This window comes from Saccostrea cucullata, unplaced genomic scaffold (assembly GCF_032062105.1).
Source record: "Saccostrea cucullata isolate Sc308-1 unplaced genomic scaffold, CSIRO_AGI_Scuc_v1 ctg966, whole genome shotgun sequence".
In the NCBI taxonomy this organism is placed as follows: domain Eukaryota; kingdom Metazoa; phylum Mollusca; class Bivalvia; order Ostreida; family Ostreidae; genus Saccostrea; species Saccostrea cuccullata.
In genome coordinates, this window is record NW_026940431.1 from 69,847 (window position 1) to 81,184 (window position 11,338).

Below are 11,338 nucleotides of genomic sequence, written 5' to 3' on the forward strand. Positions count from 1 at the left end.
TTCTTTGACATATACGAGCCTTTTTCTTGCTTTTAACGATATTATCGCTCTTTATCATTTATTTTATTAGGGCAATAATAGGGATCACGAATAAAAGTTTCAAATAAAATTTTGAAGCGAGGGATCGTGTCAAAACCGGAAGTGCTATTGATAAAGCATCTACCCGTTGATAAAGCACAAGTTTATCCAACGACCTGTATCACCCACACGTATGAGATAAACCTAGTTTATCGACTGTGAATCTATGTTTATATCATGTTTGTGAACTTGGCGTGCCATAGTTATAACATGTCATATACCCTAACAAATTAACACTCAGCTGGATGGAGTATCTTCCCCCAAAAAATTGTATTGCCACGGAAATGGAAAAACAAGTTGCTGTCCTTTATAAAAGGACTGCAATATGTAGACCATATGCATGTGTTTCTAACCGAAATTCAATTTTAAAAGAATTGTAGGTGTAGTGAATATTCATGTATAGGTTTGTACACATTTTCTACAATGATCTGCCTACTTATGATTGACTGTAGTCTCAAAGGAAAATTGTTAATTTTTTATCTCCAAAAATTAGCCTTTAGTTTTGTCAGTTTAAGGAGAGATGATACAAACAAAAAAATGTATGTCTGGATTTATTTTTCGACCTAATGCCATTGCAAATGATGTAAATAATAAATTTCTAGAATATAAAGAAATTGTAAACCTTCTGTGACGTTCAAAATTCTACCCTTCTGAAACCATCCTTATCTTTCTATCCAAATATTTTACACTTTAAATTCTATTTTCTGCAACTTTAAATAAGAAAATAAGACCTACGCTATGAAAGTTGGTAATTTTATTCATTAAAACATGACCCAAGTTGTTATTTTCAAAATTTCTGAGAAAAGTTTGTTTGTATTAAACATCTGTCCTTTAAAAATCGGGCTATTTTGATACATGTAACCCATAACGGCTGGGAATTGACACCTGTTCTGGATTTATACGGAAGAAATCTATCATGGAAAAAATAGATCTGGCCCCGAGGTTATAAAACTTTTTAGAGTTCAAACTCGTTCTCGAACTCAAACTCCTACTCCAAATTCATACTCGTACTCCAAAGTGGAGCTTAAAAAATTTATTATACTCATACTCAAACTCCAACGGAGTACAAACTCGAGATTTTTCAAGTATGCTCCAAACCAATCTCAGAGTCAATCTCCAGTGTCATCTGTATGTAAACAAAAATGGCAGCTCACAGGGTTTTAGTTTGGCGAGCTCGAAATGCACAACAGCACAGGCGTCCGAGATTGTTTAGAGACCGTTCCAATCCTTTGGAAGATTTGGACGAGGACGAAGTTTTCGAGAGATATCGTTTCCGTCCTCAGACGATCATGTTTATCCTTGGGCTTCTTCCGAATCTTGTTAGACCCACAGGGCGCAACAACCCCTTGCCACCATTGTTGCAGGTACTGTTATGCCTGAGGTTCTTGGCTACTGGTGCTATCCACCTGCTCATCGGGGACTCCTTGAATATTTCTCGAAGTACGGCCGGTGTAAAGACGAATAATGACCCCCATCGAATAATGACCGGGGGTCATATTTCGACAGCGAAAAATGACCCCCGGTCATTATTCGACGTAGAAAAATGACCCTTTTGCCCGTAGAAAAAGTGTCACTTCCCTAAAAATTTGCAGAACCCACGTGAAGAAAAATGACCCCCGTAGAAAAATGACCCTCTGTATATTAAAGCTAAAATTTTTAAGGGGCAAAAAAAAAAATGGATAAAGAAGCATATTGGCCAAAATGCTCACCTGAGCTTATTGGGAATAAACTGATGATATGTTGATCTCATAACATTATACAATTATAGCTATATTTTAAGGTAAATGCAATGATTCAGAATCTAAAGGAGTAAAAGATTTATCAAGCCTTAAGGGTTAGGTAAACATTGTTTTTTGATGGTGGAAATCATCGAACTGACAGAAAAAATCAGCAGTATAATATATTATTATATCCTCCGCTTGAAAAGCGGGAGGGTATATAGTGATTGGGATGTCCGTCCGTCCGTCTGTTACGCTTTGAGGTATCCATCTCTTATCCGCAAATTCTCATATATAAAAAGATGTGTTTGTGAAACAGCTATGCCCCTGTATGGCAACATAGCGAAGATTAAACTTTTCTTAAATGCAATTTAAATATATTGTTACCCAACGTAGGGTCTTCTCACAAGAAATACAACTGCAAAATAGGAAAGCCCTAGCACCACTTGTTCAAAAGTAATGGCTAAGGATAAGTTTTTGAAAGGTAGGTCAAACTCAAAGGTCAAAGTTGATGATTTCTTAAGAAAATGTTTAATGTAACAAGGATTACATATGTGAAGTATGAATACCCTAGCCCTTACCGTTCAAAAGTTATGGCTAAGGTAAAAAAAAAATCATAAGTACGGAAAACTCCAAGGTCAAGGTCAAAAGGTCAAGGTTTTTAGTATCCAATGAAAGGTAATGCCAAAAAACTACATATTTGAAGTATGAGAGTACTAGTATCTACCGTTTAAAAGTTATGGCCAAAGTAAAAATTTGGCATTTTTGTGTAAAATGGGACAAACTCCAAGGTAAAGGTCAAAAGGTCAAATTTGGTGGTACCCAAAGTAAGGTCTTGTCACAAAACTACATATTGAATATGAAAGTCATAGCTCCAATAAATGAAAAGTTATGGTAAAGGTTAAGGTTTTTGTGGACAAACAAACCGCCAGATAGACAGAGGGACATACAGACGAACACGATAAAACTATATACCCCCGAATCTTCGATTACAGGGACATAAAAAGAAATGGTCTTCAATTAACTTTTCATATTAATATACATTATAAAGAAGACGTTACAACAATGAAAATGTTTGTTCTGGTTTTCATATTAAATTCTCTGAAAAATATACTCAGAACTGAGTAAAAGGGTGGAGTAAAACAAGAATTAAGGTAGAACCTATGTCGGCAAAGTCTTTGTCACAAGATTTTCAAACTTTTCAAAATGGTAAATTAGTACTTGCTTATCAATCAGTTAAGATATCATGATATGTTTCCTTGTTTTTTAATCTAGAACAGGTTGTGAAACTTGGTATGGTATTTACATACTGCGACTTCACATTTTCAAATATTTTTAGGGGTACTTGTCATAAAGGGAATATGCAAAATCACAAAAATATACTTCTTCAAACATCGTCGTTTATAAACTTTTTTAACTGAATAATGTTAAACAATATTTTATCAAGAATAATTTCTTTTTTATTCAATTAACATAAAAGATAAGTCCACCATTAAAAAAAATAGTCAAATGAACTCTTTTATTTTTAGTCAATTATTCACCCTATATTTGTAAATATTTTTTAGACGTCTTTGTCACAATGTTTTCAATCTTCAATATGATGAAGAACATAGCCAAACAATTACAAAAAATGATTAAAATATATACCTTTCCCCTCTAACTAATGAAAGATAGGCTATTTACCGATACTCATATTCTTGACCTTTTTGCACTTACACGGGATTTAATAATTAAATGACTGTTTGGGGTTACTTTCAGATTAAATATTTATCAGAAATTGTACTTTTTCTTTAAAAAGATCATATTTAATAGAAAAATTGTAATCAGACACCAAGAATATGAATAGGTAACAAATAATTGTTAAAAGGAATGCACATCATTTCATTATAGATATCACAAAAATGTACACATGATCAAACGATCTACAACACGTACATCTTTGACTTAGACACATTTCATCAAGATATTACACTATATAGCTGGCAACTAAAGATTTCTTACGATTTATGCATTCCTTCAAAATGGTTACATACCATTCAAACTATTACGAAAGTTGTATGTACATTGTAATTCCATTACACTAGATAGTCTTGGGTTTGTCAACTTCAGGTCTAGATCTAGTAAATAAAAGGTGCCTACATATTTTCTCTTATTCCAGAAATATATTGCCATTAAGCATTATAAGACAAAAAATATATGAATTGAATCAAGATTATGTTGGCATGATTGAATTCTGTGAATTTCAAAATGCAGTATTTTCTATCATTTTTATTGAAGCTGTCAAGTACGGGAAAAAGTGGCATTAAATTAATTATGACGTCTTAATGGGTTAGCACAGGTTGAAACACATTTACAAGTTATGATGTAATACGAAGTAGGTTCTACGTTAAAAGAAATGTAATGAATACTGTGTGCTAAATCAAAAGTTTATGCCTACATGAATAGTTTTTGCATTAGAATGACTGTGTATTTACACTAGCCCATAGCTTTACAGAGCATATTTTTAGGTCTTATACTTACCCCACCCCCTTTCTTATTTAGGAGGAAGTCGATATTGAACAAAAGCAAAAAAAACACCTTACCTTTATTTTTCTATAAGAAGGAATTAAAAATAAGCTAAAAATAATCTACTATTCTACTAATTTTTAACTGTTACTTTGCCACAATACTTTCAAGTATACCTCCACCAACATTTAAAGTATGCTTTAATCATGGCGAAGTAAATTATGATATGATAGTACTTGTGTGAAGGCTTAACTTCATTTCAATATTTTATCTAGAGCCTCTTTCAGAATTATTGAAAGGTATAGAGTTTTATTTATATTTTTGCTTTTCATTTATTTATTTATTTTTTTTTTTTTGTTGATTTAACGTAATGTTCTTTTTTTTTGGGGGGGGGATAAAAATTTCTTTCTCTTTCATTGTAAAATAGGATTTGCCAAACTTAAACAAACTAAAAGTTGAAATGACGGAAAATTTAATTTTTCCTATTAAAGTGTATTTAAACCTTATTTTTGCATGGTTTGATTTCTAAAAACAACTGGAATATCATTCTTTAAGCAAACATTGTAAGGAGGAATATTAAAAAGAAATTTTATTTACTTGACAATTAAAGAATCTCTTTTTCAAACACAATTTTAGCATTGAAAGACTACGTGAACCTCTCAGTTATTTCATACGACTTTTTGTATTTTTCTGGTTAGTTTCGCTGTAAAAAAGATTTCAAAGAGTGTATATTTTGTATCACTTTAAAGGGGGTCATTTTTTAATGGGGGTCATTATTTTATAGGACTAACATATAAAATAATGACCCCCTAGGACCCTTTTTCTACAAAAAATAATTTTTTTCTACGGGTGGGGGTCATTTTTTGTCGTTGAAAAATGACCCCCCGGTCATTATTCGATGGGGGTCATTATTCGTCTTTACACCTGAAGATGTATTCGTGAAATCGCTTCCCATCTTTCAAATCTGTGCCGGAGATTTGTTAGATTCCCTACTGGAAACGACGCCTTATCCGTGAAGCGTGCTTTCTCTGCCATTGCAGGTAAGAAAACGAAAGTTGTTGAAAATGACTTTAGAAATTCGAAACCTTGTCGTTTAGACTCCCATTAGTTTTGGTCCTAGAGTTATTTATAGACCTCAGTGAATGAAATTACCTTAAATACAATACTGTTTCACTTTTTTTTTCTTTTTTCATGCAATACTTAGTACAATATTATAAATAAAAAACAAGATAAATAAATTAATAATCAAACATGGAATGTGTAATTATATTTGTCCATTAATTGTAGTTAATAAAAAAAAAATTACTGGACTGTACACTCTATTTTTTTTTAGAGAACCGGAACTCTATATATTTTTGAATACTTTAGTGATATACAATAATAAAACAAGAGAAAGAAAATTATTTATCAAATTTGAACTTTTTTGTATTGTATAATTAATATTATATACAATATAAAGTATTATTATAGAGCATAACTATTTTTTATTTTAAATAATTGCATTAATTATTAAGTTATCTGGAGAGGCCAGTGAGTGTGACACAATAATTCTTTATTCTAATGAATTAAATTTAGGTTTTCCAAATGTCCTTGGATGCTTGGATGGAACTCATATAAGAATTAGGAAGCCAAAACTGAATGAAGTAGATTATGTGAACAGAAAGGGCTATCATTCTTTGAATGTGCAGGTAAAAATATGAGTATAGTTTGATCATCTGGATCTAATGATTGAACAATCATTTAATCATGTATGATAGGGAAAATTTTATATGAGTAAACAGAAATATGATGCATTCAATTAAAAAATGTAAGAGTTGTATAAATATTATATCCTTTAGGAACTTGTTTTAAAAAAATAAGAAAAAAAGAAGTATACCTGTATAAGTCATAATGCATATCATATGCTTACTGACCAGTAAAATAATATCTTGGTACATCTGAAATCATTTCATTTTGACTTAATTTACTAGATATTTTATTTTCATACTCATTTCAGGAACATAATGTACTTACTATACTTATATTGTTAATGTTTTTGTCAGTAATTGTGAAAATTCTTTACACTTTAATCATACAGATGTGCTGTGACCACACATTTAAGATTACAAGTTGTGTTGCAAGCTGGCCCGGATCTGTTCACGACAGCAGGGTGTTCCAACAATAACGGCACTGTGTGCACAGTTTGAATCGGTGAGCTTCCTCCTTTTTTAAATATATAATATAATGTACCTCAATTCCAAAGATTTAAATATTTTCCCCAAATTTGTAACAGGGTATATCCTTGGCCCAAGGGGTACATAAAGCTTTTATTGTGGAAGTAGTAAAAAAATTAACCATTAATAAACTAAAACTAGCATTGGGACTCTTAAACAAAGGGAGATAATCAGGAAAATAAAACCAAAGGTACTGGTTTCTAAAAATCTTCCATTCCAGATTGAACCACCAGGCAAATTTTCACCAAACTTACTTACAAGGATCAGCATATGTTTAACATTAAAATTTGCAAGGGGAATTACCCTGGGGCAAAGGGCGTGGTCTCAAGGTCACTTCAAAGTTGACCAAAATTTACAGTAAATAAATTTGTTAATTAATATTTTGTGTACTATAAAGACAAGGATCTTCAAATCTTGTACGACTGGTGAATCTTAGGACTTTACATCATTTTAACTCAAAATTAGGTCACAGTGACCTTCTTTTATAATTTTGCAGGCATTTGTTTTCAAATTGATTTTGAGACATATTTTGGACATTTTAAGGCCTAGCTTTTGATCATCAAACTTTGTCAGTTGATGCATCTTGCCAATGGGTCTTTGGATACTTATTAATAAGAGCTGAAGACTTCAAAAAGAAGTATGTGATAGATTGTACAATTCATCAGAAGAGCCATTCAAGGCCCTTAGGCCTCTTGTTTAAGAAAATGACCAATTTGTTTTTAAAATAAATGAAAATAAGGATACATGTAATAATTTAGATTTAAAAAAAACAACATTGAATTAATTTAATTGTATTTTAGGTCAGCATGATGGGCTACTATTGGAGGATTCAGGATATCCATGCAGGAGATTCCCGATGACCCCAATACTGAATCCAACGACTAATGCAGAGCAGAATTTCAACCAGTCATTGTGCAGGACGCGAGTATTAATTGAGCAGACCTTTGGCGTCTTGAAGCGTCGCTTCCAGAGTTTGCATCATGAAATGGCAACAGAGCCCCCACAGGCAGCCATTTATATTACAGCCTGCGTTGCCCTTCATAACATAGGAATCCAGAGAGGTGACGTGATGCCGAACGGCGATGGATATTTAAATCCAGTTAATGATGATGGTGTGCGATTCCAAGGAAGAAATGATGGAATGTTTATGAGGAATCACATTGTAAATAATTTTTTTTGAATTTGTATACATTTGATACAACAGTGCATGTGCACGTTAAAGTATAATTTACTAACTGTGTCTAAGGCCAAGGAGGATGGTAGTAATTGCACTTTTATGCCTTCGTAAACAAAGTTTCGGGGGTATATAGTTTTTGTCATGTCCAACTGTCTGTCTCTCTGTCTGTCTGCCTCTCTGTTGGTCCACAAAAACTTTAACCTAGTACATGGAGTATATTTATCGGGGGCGGAAATCAGGCCGCTACATGTATATTACATGTATACATATCTTCTAAGTATTTACTGGTGTATTTGTAGTATTTTTCTCAAGAATGGAATTATGCGCACTTAATATGCATCCTACATGTTTACTACCTGAGGATGCTTCCACTACAGTTTCAGCTTTACTGGCCCAGTTAGATTCTTAATTTTTTCCTCCTAAAATGTATCACAATGTATTCTTTGCCACTTTCACTTTCATTAAAGTATTCAATGGAATGTAACTAAAAGAAGGAAGAGGTAGAAAGTTCAAGTTTTCTCAAGTACATTCCACATCACTTAATGCCCACTACTAAATATCGCTTTGATGTAAGAGTCTTCAAGTTCTAATTGTACAGTTTTGAAAGGTCATACTTGAATCACTTATCACTTTTCTGTTGTTTATCTGTTCTTAGAATCCATGTTTTCCCACACATATAAATCAGTCCCGTCCATATACAGAAAATGCCACATCAATAGTCTCAGAGTGAAGAGGGTTTTTCCATCCCGGCATTTCCTGTAAACGTTAAGATTGTCATCAATTAAAATAGTATTTTCAAATGTTCATCAGCATCACACATATTTTTAAAGCAATCCTTAAGATTGAATTTCACATTAATTATTAATATAAATACAAAATAGTTACTTACATCTCACTGGTTAACATTCTTGCGTTCACTTACAGATCCGGACATATCTGTTTTGTTCAAGCCCGCCAATTCCTATAAAAGTTACGATCGTCATCAATTACAACTGTTTAATCAGCTACCCGGTACCAATAATTTGAAAGCCTACATGCAGGCCATTACAATGTTGTGCATTTCACATTAATAATTATTTCAATAACAAAAACAAAAGCTATACTTACATTGAAAGGATTAAAATCCTTGCGTTCACTTAAACAGACACATACGCTTTGCATTGTTCAAGTGTGCGGTTAAAAAAACTGATTAAGATGACGGTTTCCTTGAAGACCTATGAGTCACCTGCCGAGCCAGTGAATTTCACCAGTGACCTATTTATTTTGGAGCCCAAAACATGCAAAACACAGCACTTTAAATTTGATTCAATGATGCTAAATAAAGAATCTACCAAGATACAAAATTACTATATATAATTCACAGACTTATAAGGATTGTCTCATATTTTCAATTCAATATATAAATTAATATAGATCACATGTTCATAATGAGTTGCTTATATCATTACCATCGATTTACAATAGATAAATCTAAATTGACGAATACTTTTCGCAACATTGGGCCAACGTTGGACCAGCATTTCATCTCAAATTACAGGCTACCTGTACATGTACTAGTAATCCCAATATTCCTACTATTGGACCAACTCCAGTTCAGTCCAGCACGCCCAACACAGAGCAATGAATCATTATATTGTCAACATTTACTAAGCTGGGCCAACGTTGGGCCAATATTGAATAACCAACAATAAGTGGCAATGTTTTGTGTCAACACGTACTCAGTTAGACCTACCTTGGGCCAACATTTCCTACTCAACACACAATGGTCTTGATCCATGTCAACACTTACTCGGTTGGACCTATGTTGGGCCAACATCTTAATGTCCAACACCAAGTCGCTATAGTTCTTGTCAACATGTTACTACAATGGGCCAATACTGGGCCAACATCACATGCCCAACACCGTTGGTTTAGCTTTCATGCCAACGATAATGAACGTTGGACCAACGTTGGGCCAACATCACATGCCCAACACCGTTGGTTTAGCTTTCATGCCAACGTAATTGAACGTTGGACCAACGTTGGGCCTACATCTGTTCCCCAACGCCAACACTCTACCAACCATACAACCAAAAACCAACGTTGGCCCAACGGAGTCATCCTATCTGGGTACTCGGAGTTTGGAGTTGGAGTTTGAGTATGAGTACGGTAAAAGTTTTATAACCTCGGAGCGGCGCGTACTACAAAGCTGTGCTTTACATGTACCATCAGGCTGAGCCTGATGGTACATGTAAAGCACAGCTCTGTAGTACGCAGATTTTGTTTTCGGAGCCCCCCTTCCTCCCTCATATTTAAAACCTCTATCAAACGGTATTTGGATTGCTGAAATATCAAATTATTTTGTGAGCCTTGATGCACAGATCTAATTATTAATGCCGGTGACAACTTGTTCTATCTTTTAAAAGCCAGAACTAGTCGTTGAATGACGTTTTTTATTTAAGTTGTTAAGGAGGCTGGCGGGTCAACAAATTAATCAAAAAATAACCACCAGATTTAACTTATTTTTTTTAGATATGATATCTTAAGCTGTCAACAATCATTTGGCAAAGAAATATTTATAAAAATTTATTTTTAAAATTTGATCATTTTCTATATCTTTATATGGAGCTCTTCTTTTAAAGGAGATAGAAATAGTCTGAAAATGGCTGCCACCCCCAAGCCTCGTTAAGTAAGATGTATCTATATACTGCAAGTTCGTCCTACTTCTTTAAATGCTTGTGCCATAGAATCAATGTTTAGTTTTTATATAAACGTATATGTATAAGAGAGAAATTCAGATCCGCCAATGAATATATAAATACGATATGCGGATTTAAAAGAGCGATTTACCAAGGAATGGCATATTCTTATTCGAATAGGGGCTGGCGAATTATTCTACGGGCAAATGGCCTAATAGACGAACTCTCTAGCATTCTTGCGCATGCTTAGCCTGTCGTTTGCCCATGGCATCTGGTTTAACCTCGCTTATATATTTACTGCGTGGACCTCAAGGTTCACGCAACAAATTGACATGTATCTTGTAGAATAGAAATCAGTTATTTTGATACTGTTATCTCATAAAAACACAATGCCAGTCAAAGATTAAACATCTTATTAGGTGTCTACATATACTGTAAACCAACTTTTATTCGCGTGCGAGAAATTTTCGCGAGTTTCGCGAGAGCCTTATCATCGCGAATATTTCTCACCGTGAATCGGACTTTTAAGTCACTGTGTACATTAATAACAGATCCAAAATCGGCTTGATCGCGAAAAGTAATCGTCGTGAACTAGTTTTCCCCTGGTAAATCGCGAAATAAAGTCGTCGCGAATAAAAGTTGTTGGTTTACAGTTAACCTTTGAGATTTACTAATTTTAAATCAGAATCTGAAGTGTTTCAGGTTCTTGGTTTTTAATATAAAGTAAGGCTTTTTAAACCTGAACCATTTCAAAAAATAAAGCAATGTAAATAGGCTATTACAATATACATATGCATCATGTTTGAAAAAAAACCAGTCTATTATTATAAGATAGCTTTTTTATGATATGGATAACTCAAGTAACCAGGCAAAGGTGAAAAAAGTGAGGAATGCTTAATATGATTTTTTTTAACAATTAAAAAATTCTTTTTTCCCTAAGGATATAAATTTGGATGAAGACTTACTAGA

At 33.5% G+C, this 11,338-nt stretch overlaps 1 long non-coding RNA gene and 1 pseudogene across 1 annotated transcript; one reads left to right on the forward strand and one right to left on the reverse strand.

Annotated features, from left to right (window-relative positions):
* Window positions 1–1,021: 1,021 nt before the first annotated feature.
* Window positions 1,022–7,958, forward strand: LOC134255408 (putative nuclease HARBI1; annotated as a pseudogene).
* Window positions 7,959–8,064: 106 nt separating this feature from the next.
* On the reverse strand, window positions 8,065–8,963 carry LOC134255409 (uncharacterized). The gene is made up of 3 exons (XR_009989537.1): window positions 8,799–8,963; window positions 8,581–8,652; window positions 8,065–8,447 (listed from the first exon to the last, which is right to left on the reverse strand). It is a non-coding gene; the product is annotated as an uncharacterized LOC134255409 (long non-coding RNA).
* Between the last annotated feature and the right edge of the window lie 2,375 nt (window positions 8,964–11,338).